This window comes from Lampetra fluviatilis, chromosome 48, assembly GCF_964198595.1.
Source record: "Lampetra fluviatilis chromosome 48, kcLamFluv1.1, whole genome shotgun sequence".
NCBI lineage: Eukaryota > Metazoa > Chordata > Hyperoartia > Petromyzontiformes > Petromyzontidae > Lampetra > Lampetra fluviatilis.
Window position 1 is genome coordinate 4,536,634 of NC_136322.1, and position 7,824 is coordinate 4,544,457.

General features: G+C 53.9%; 1 long non-coding RNA gene across 1 annotated transcript; it reads right to left on the reverse strand.

The window, feature by feature from the left end:
* Positions 1-2,360: 2,360 nt before the first annotated feature.
* Positions 2,361-7,133, reverse strand: LOC144948282 (uncharacterized). Its single transcript, XR_013640130.1, has 4 exons — positions 6,904-7,133; positions 5,197-5,322; positions 3,419-3,473; positions 2,361-2,395 (listed from the first exon to the last, which is right to left on the reverse strand). It is a non-coding gene; the product is annotated as an uncharacterized LOC144948282 (long non-coding RNA).
* Positions 7,134-7,824: the final 691 nt, after the last annotated feature.

A 7,824-nucleotide genomic window follows, 5' to 3' on the forward strand; every position in this document is an offset into this window, starting at 1 on the left:
TGAATGAACGAGTGAGTGGACAAGTGACTGAATGAACGAGTGAGTGGACAAGTAAATGAATGGACGAGTGAGTGGACAAGTGACTGAATGAACGAGTGAGTGGACAAGTGACTGAATGAACGAGTGAGTGGACAAGTGACTGAATGAACGAGTGAGTGGACAAGTAAATGAATGAACGAGTGGACGAGTGACTGAATGGACGAGTGAGTGGACGAGTGACTGAATGAACGAATGAGTGGACAAGTGACTGAATGAACGAGTGAGTGAACAAGTGACTGAATGGACGAGTGAGTGGACAAGTGACTGAATGAACGAGTGAGTGGACAAGTGACTGAATGGACGAGTGAGTGGACAAGTGACTGAATGTACGAGTGAGTGGACAAGTGACTGAATGTACGAGTGAGTGGACAAGTGACTGAATGAACGAGTGAGTGAACAAGTGACTGAATGAACGAGTGAGTGGACAAGTGACTGAATGAACGAGTGAGTGGACAAGTGACTGAATGGACGAGTGAGTGGACAAGTGACTGAATGAACGAGTGAGTGGACAAGTGACTGAATGAACGAGTGAGTGGACAAGTGACTGAATGAACGAGTGAGTGGACAAGTAAATGAATGAACGAGTGGACGAGTGACTGAATGGACGAGTGAGTGGACGAGTGACTGAATGAACGAATGAGTGGACAAGTGACTGAATGAACAAGTGAGTGGACAAGTGACTGAATGGACGAGTGAGTGGACAAGTGACTGAATGAACGAGTGAGTGGACAAGTGACTGAATGTACGAGTGAGTGGACAAGTGACTGAATGGACGAGTGAGTGGACAAGTGACTGAATGTACGAGTGAGTGGACAAGTGACTGAATGTACGAGTGAGTGGACAAGTGACTGAATGAACGAGTGAGTGGACAAGTGACTGAATGAACGAGTGAGTGGACAAGTGACTGAATGAACGAGTGAGTGGACAAGTAAATGAATGAACGAGTGGACGAGTGACTGAATGGACGAGTGAGTGGACGAGTGACTGAATGGACGAATAAGTGGACAAGTGACTGAATGAAAAGAGCCACAGTCTGGAACACACACGCTCATCGTGATCGCCAAGATCACCTCGTCGTCGCACACACGCACAGACACACACACAGACGCACACACAGACGCACACACAGACGCACACACAGACGCACACACACAGACGCACATACACAGACACACACACACAGACGCACACACACAGACGCACACACACAGACGCACACACGCACGCGCACTCATCGTAATCGCCAAGATCACCTCGTCGGCACACCCACGCACACACAGACGCACACACAGAGACGCACACATGTCAGATCGGTGGTGGTGGTGGTGTGGGTCACGGGGAGAGTGTGTGTGTGTGTGGGTCACTCAGAGGTCACGTGGCTGGTGTGAGTGTGTGGGGGTCACTTAGAGGTCACGTGGCTGGTGTGTGTGGGGGTCACTCAGAGGTCACGGTGCTGGTGTGAGTGTGGGTCACTCAGAGGTGACGGCGCTGGTGTGAGTGTGTGTGGGTCACTCAGAGGTCACGTGGCTAGTGTGAGTGTGTGTGGGTCACTCAGAGGTCACGTGGCTAGTGTGTTTGTGGGTCGCTCAGAGGTCACGGGGCTGGTGTGAGTGTGTGTCGCTCAGAGGTCACGAGGGGGGCGTGGTCGTGCTTAGATCACGGTGGGCGGGGGCGGGGTCATGTCGCGGGGTCACGTCGTCGTGGGGTCGCGGGGTCACGGGGCGGGGCAGTCGGCAACGACGCAGCGGCAGCGCTGAGCGACGGCCACGCTGGCGCTCAGCGCCGTGCCGTTGGGGCACAGCAGCGGCACCGACACGAAGGTGGCGGTGGCGGTGCCGGTGGCGGTGGTGGCAGTGACGGTGCCGGTGACGTAGCCGGAGCCGCTCGTCTCCCGGCAACACGAGCAGCTGCTGCGCCACAGCTGAGGCGGAGCGGCGGTCGCCGTGGAGACCAAGGAGGAGGAGGAGGACCACGCCTCCGGCCTGCAACGGAGGTCAGAAGGTAAAGGTCGGCCCCCAGGTAGCCTCTAGCGGCAGGGCTGTCGGGGGCAAGTGCTGCCGGTAGTGAGTGGATGTGGGGGTGGTTGGTGTTCATAATGGTGATGACACAATGATGATGATGATGACACGATGGTGTAACGATGGTGTAATCATGGTGACGGTGTAACCACGGTGACGGTGTAACCACGGTGACGGTGTAACCATGGTGACGGTGTGACGTCTCCGTTGCGCTCACAGGCTGCTAGAGCTGCAGGCCCCCACACACTTGGTGACCTCCACCGGCCCGTCGCTGCTGCAGCCGCCCACGCTGACCACCGTCCACACGCTCTGGGGCTGGCAGCTTTCCTGGGGGGCTGCTGGGGGTGGGGTGTAGTGGGGGTGGGGGGGTAGACAGAGATAAAGTAATCCCAGGTAGCCTCTAACAGGGATGTAGGGGCAAGTGCTGTTAGTAGCGAGTAGCAGCGCCTATGAAGGCTACCGGCACTGTGGCACACGAGGGGGTGGGTGGCAAGCACCACGCCCGGCCGCCTTTGTCTCCCCCAGTGGCGATGTTCACTACACACTGCAACAGGTACTCATTTGAGGCCGAGTCGACCTAGGGGAGGCCCAGGACCGGTTCAGAAAATCATCACCACTGGTGTTGGCCGTGAGCGGGAATCGAACTCGGGTCGCTGAGTTCGTAGCGCAGCGTAGCGCTAACCACTACACCACCGCTCCCCATACACACACACAGACACACATAGACACACACACAGACACACACGCAGACACACACAGACACACACGCACACACACACAGACACACACGCACACACACACACACGCACACACACACACACACACGCACACACACGCACACACACACAGACACACGCGCACACACAGACACACACACAGACACACAGACACACACGCAGACACACACGCAGACACACACACAGACACACACACACACAAACACACACAGACACACACACACAGACACAAACACACAGATAGACACACACGCAGACACACACACAGACACACACACACAGACACACACACAGACACACACGCAGACACACACGCAGACACACACGCAGACACACACACACAGACACACACACGCAGACACACACACACACAGACACACACGCAGACACACACGCAGACACACACACACAGACACACACACACACACAGACACACACGCAGACACACACGCAGACACACACACACAGACACACACACACACACGCAGACACACACACACAGACACACACACAGACACAAACACACACACAGACACACACAGACACACACACACAGACACACACACACACCCACACGCAGACACGCGGTGAGGGTGAGTCAGTGCGGTGTGAGTGTGAATTTACCATCGTTGCACTTGTAGGTAATGCAGCACCCATGGACATCATAGACCACGCTCACCTAGCAAGGACAGCATCAGCACCATCATCATCATCAGCACCATCATCATCATCATCATCAGGGCCATCATCATCATCAGCACCATCATCATCATCAGCACCATCATCATCATCATCAGGGCCATCATCATCAGCACCATCATCATTATCATCATCATCATCAGGGCCATCATCATCAGAGTTCCAGGCAGGTGATCTGGTGAGTGAGTGTATGAGTGAGTGTATGAGTGAGTGTGTGAGTGAGTGTATGAGTGAGTGTATGAGTGAGTGAGTGTATGAGTGAGTGTGTGTGTATGAGTGAGTGTGTGTGTGAGTGTGTGAGTGAGTGTATGAGTGAGTGAGTGTATGAGTGAGTGTGTGTGTATGAGTGAGTGTGTGTGTGAGTGTGTGTATGAGTGAGTGTGTGTGTATGAGTGAGTGACTGTATGAGTGAGTGTGTGTGTGAGTGTCTGAGTGAGTGTATGAGTGAGTGAGTGTATGAGTGAGTGTGTGTGTATGAGTGAGTGAGTGTATGAGTGAGTGTGTGTGTGAGTGTGTGTATGTATGAGTGAGTGAGTGTATGAGTGAGTGTGTGTGTGAGTGTGTGAGTGAGTGTATGAGTGAGTGAGTGTATGAGTGAGTATGTGAGTGTGTGAGTGAGTGCGTGTGTGAGTGAGTGTATGAGTGAGTGAGTGAGTGGCTGAGTGAGTGAGTGAGTGTATGAGTGAGTGAGTAAGTGTGTGAGTGAGTGAGTGAGTGGCTGAGTGAGTGAGTGTATGAGTGAGTGAGTGTGTGTGTGAGTGAGTGAGTGAGTGGCTGAGTGAGTGAGTGGCTGAGTGAGTGAGTGGCTGAGTGAGTGTATGAGTGAGTGTGTGAGTGAGTGAGTGTGTGTGTGAGTGAGTGGCTGAGTGAGTGAGCGAGTGGCTGAGTGAGTGAGTGAGTGGCTGAGTGAGTGAGTGGCTGAGTGAGTGTATGAATGAGTGTGTGAGTGAGTGATTGGCTGAGTGAGTGGCTGAGTGAGTGAGTGTGTGAGTGAGTGTGTGAGTGAGTGGCTGAGTGAGTGAGTGTGTGAGTGAGTGGCTGAGTGAGTGGCTGAGTGAGTGAGTGAGTGTGTGAGTGAGTGGCTGAGTGAGTGTATGAGTGAGTGTGTGAGTGAGTGAGTGGCTGAGTGAGTGGCTGAGTGAGTGGCTGAGTGTGTGAGTGAGTGGCTGAGTGAGTGGCTGAGTGAGTGTATGAGTGAGTGTGTGAGTGAGTGAGTGGCTGAGTGAGTGGCTGAGTGAGTGGCTGAGTGTGTGAGTGAGTGGCTGAGTGAGTGAGTGGCTGAGTGAGTGGCTGAGTGACTGAGTGAGTGAGTGAGTGGCTGAGTGAGTGAGTGTGTGAGTGAGTGGCTGAGTGAGTGAGTGGCTGAGTGAGTGAGTGGCTGAGTGAGTGAGTGAGCGAGTGTGTGAGTGAGTGGCTGAGTGAGTGAGTGAGCGAGTGTGTGAGTGAGTGTGTGAGTGATTGAGTGGCTGAGTGAGTGAGTGAGTGACTCACATTGGCACACGTGTGGGTACTGGGGCTCCAGGCAGGTGACGCGGTGAGTGAGTGAGTGTGTGAGTGAGTGGCTGAGTGAGTGAGTGTGTGAGTGAGTGGCTGAGTGTGTGTATGAGTGGCTGAGTGTGTGAGTGAGTGAGTGGCTGAGCGAGTGGCTGAGTGAGTGAGTGGCAGAGTGAGTGAGTGAGTGGCTGAGTGAGTGAGTGACTCACATTGGCACACGTCTGTGGGTACTGGGGCTCCAGGCAGGTGATGCGGTGCTCGCTCAGCAACGCGGAGCCCTGTGACTCGGCACACTCCAGGAAGGAGCAGTTATCCTTGCTCCACTGCTCCCCAACCTGCACACAGACACAGGCACAACCGGGCCGTTAGTATGTACGTGTGGACGTGTGTGTGTGTGTGTACACGTGTGTACGTGTGTACGTGGGGACGTGTGTCTGTGTGTACGTGTGGACGTGTGTGTGTGTGCATGTGTGTGTACGTGTGTGTGTGTATGTGTGTGTGTGTACGCGTGTGTACGTGTGTACGTGTGCGTGTGTGTACGTGTGTGTGTGTACGTGTGGACGTGTGTGTGTGTACACGTGTGTACGTGTGTACGTGTGTGTGTACGTGTGTGTGTGTGTGTGTAAGTGTGTGTACGTGTGTGTACGTGTGTATGTACGTGTGTATGTACGTGTGGACGTGTGTGTGTGTACATGTGTGTGTGTACGTGTGTGTGTATATGTGTGTGAGTATGTGTGTAAGTGTGTGTAAGTGTGTGTACGTGTGTGTGTACGTGTGTGTGTGTACGTGTGTGTGTAAGTGTGGACGTGTGTGTGTGTACGTGTGCGTGTGTGCGTATGTGTGTGTGCGTGTGTGTGTATGTGTGGACGTGTGTGTGTGTGTACATGTGTGTGTTTGTACGTGTGTGTGTACGTGTGTGTGTGTACGTGTGTGTGTATATGTGTGTGTGTGCGTGTGTGTACGTGTGTGTGTGTGTACGTGTGGACGTGTGTGTGTGTACGTGTGTGTGTTTGTACGTGTGTGTGTGTACGTGTGTGTGTATGTGTGTGTGTACACGTGTGTACGTGTGTGTGTACGTGTGTGTGTACGTGTGTGTGTGTACGTGTGTGTGTGTATGTGTGTGTGTGTACGTGTGTGTACGTGTGTGTGTGTACGTGTGTGTGTGTACGTGTGTGTACGTGTGTGTGTGTACGTGTGTGTGTGTGTACGTGTGTGTACGTGTGTGTGTGTGTGTGTACGTGTGTGTGTTGAACTTATTTCGCACCACCGTACGTAGCCAACCGCACTAATCGGGGGTACGGGGGGGGACAAGAAACTACACAGCAGTGGGTGAGTTAGTGGGTGAGTTAGTGGGTGGGTGGATGAGTGGGTGGGTGAGTGAGAAGAAAAATGGATGAGTTGCTGAGTGGGTAGTTGAGAGAGTGAGTGAGTGGGTGGGAAGGCAAGTGGGTGAGTTGGTGAGTGAGTGGATGTGTGAGTGGGTGGGAAGGCAAGTGGGTGAGTTGGTGAGTGAGTGGATGAGTGAGTGGGTGGGAAGGCAAGTGGGTGAGTTGGTGAGTGAGTGGATGAGTGAGTGGGTGGGAAGGCAAGTGGGTGAGTGGGTGAGTGAGTGGATGAGTGAGTGGGTGGGAAGGCAAGTGGGTGAGTTGGTGAGTGAGTGGATGAGTGAGTGGGTGGGAAGGCAAGTGGGTGAGTTGGTGAGTGAGTGGATGAGTGAGTGGGTGGGAAGGCAAGTGGGTGAGTTGGTGAGTGAGTGGATGAGTGAGTGGGTGGTAAGGCAAATGGGTGAGTTGGTGAGTGAGTGGATGAGTGAGTGGGTGGGAAGGCAAGTGGGTGAGTTGGTGAGTGAGTGGATGAGTGAGTGGGTGGGAAGGCAAGTGGGTGAGTTGGTGAGTGAGTGGATGAGTGAGTCTCACCTGGTACATCTTGCCGTTGTATTCACATGTCGGAGAAGGCTCTGCGACACGCCACACACACGACACCACCACGGACAGTCATCGCCAAAGAACCACATAGCCACTGCACCATAGGTGAGCGGGTGAGTGAGTGGATGAGTAGGTGAGTGAGTGGTGAGTGGGTAGCTAAGTAGGTGTTTAGGTGGCTGGGTCAGTGAGTGTGTGAATGAGTGTGGCTCTGTGAGTGATTACGTGGGTCAATAAGTGAGTGTGTCGGTGAGTAGCTGAGTGAGTGGCTGAGTGAGCGAGTGGCTGAGTGAGTGGCAGGGTGAGTGAGTGGCTGAGTGAGTGACTGTGTGAGTGAGCTGGTGGCTGAGTGAGTGGCTGAGTGAGCGAGTGGCTGAGGGAGTGAGTGGCAAGGTGAGTGAGTGGCTGAGTGAGCGAGTGGCTGAGTGAGTGAGTGGCTGAGTGAGTGAGTGGCTGAGTAAGTGGCTGAGTGAGTGAGTGGCAAGGTGAGTGATTGGCTGAGTGAGTGAGTGGTTGAGTGATTGAATGGCAGGGTGAGCAAGTGGCTGAGTGAGTGAGCGAGTTGCTGAGTGAGTGAGCGAGTGGCTGAGTGAGTCTCTGAGTGAGCGAGAGGCTGAGTGAGTGAGCGAGTGAGTGGCTGAGTGAATGAGTGGCTGAGTGAGTGAGTGGCTGAGTGGCTGAGTGAGTGAGCGAGTGGCTGAGCGAGTGAGCGAGTGGCTGAGTGAGTGAGTGGCTGAGTGAGCGAGTGGCTGAGTGAGTCTCTGAGTGAGTGAGTGGCTGAGTGAGTGGCTGAGTGAGTGAGTGGCTGAGTGAGTGAGTGGCTGAGTGAGTGAGTGAGTGGCTTAGTGAGTGAGTGGCTGAGTGAGTGAGTGGCTGAGTGAGTCTCCGAGTGAACGAGTGGCTCAGTGAGTGAGT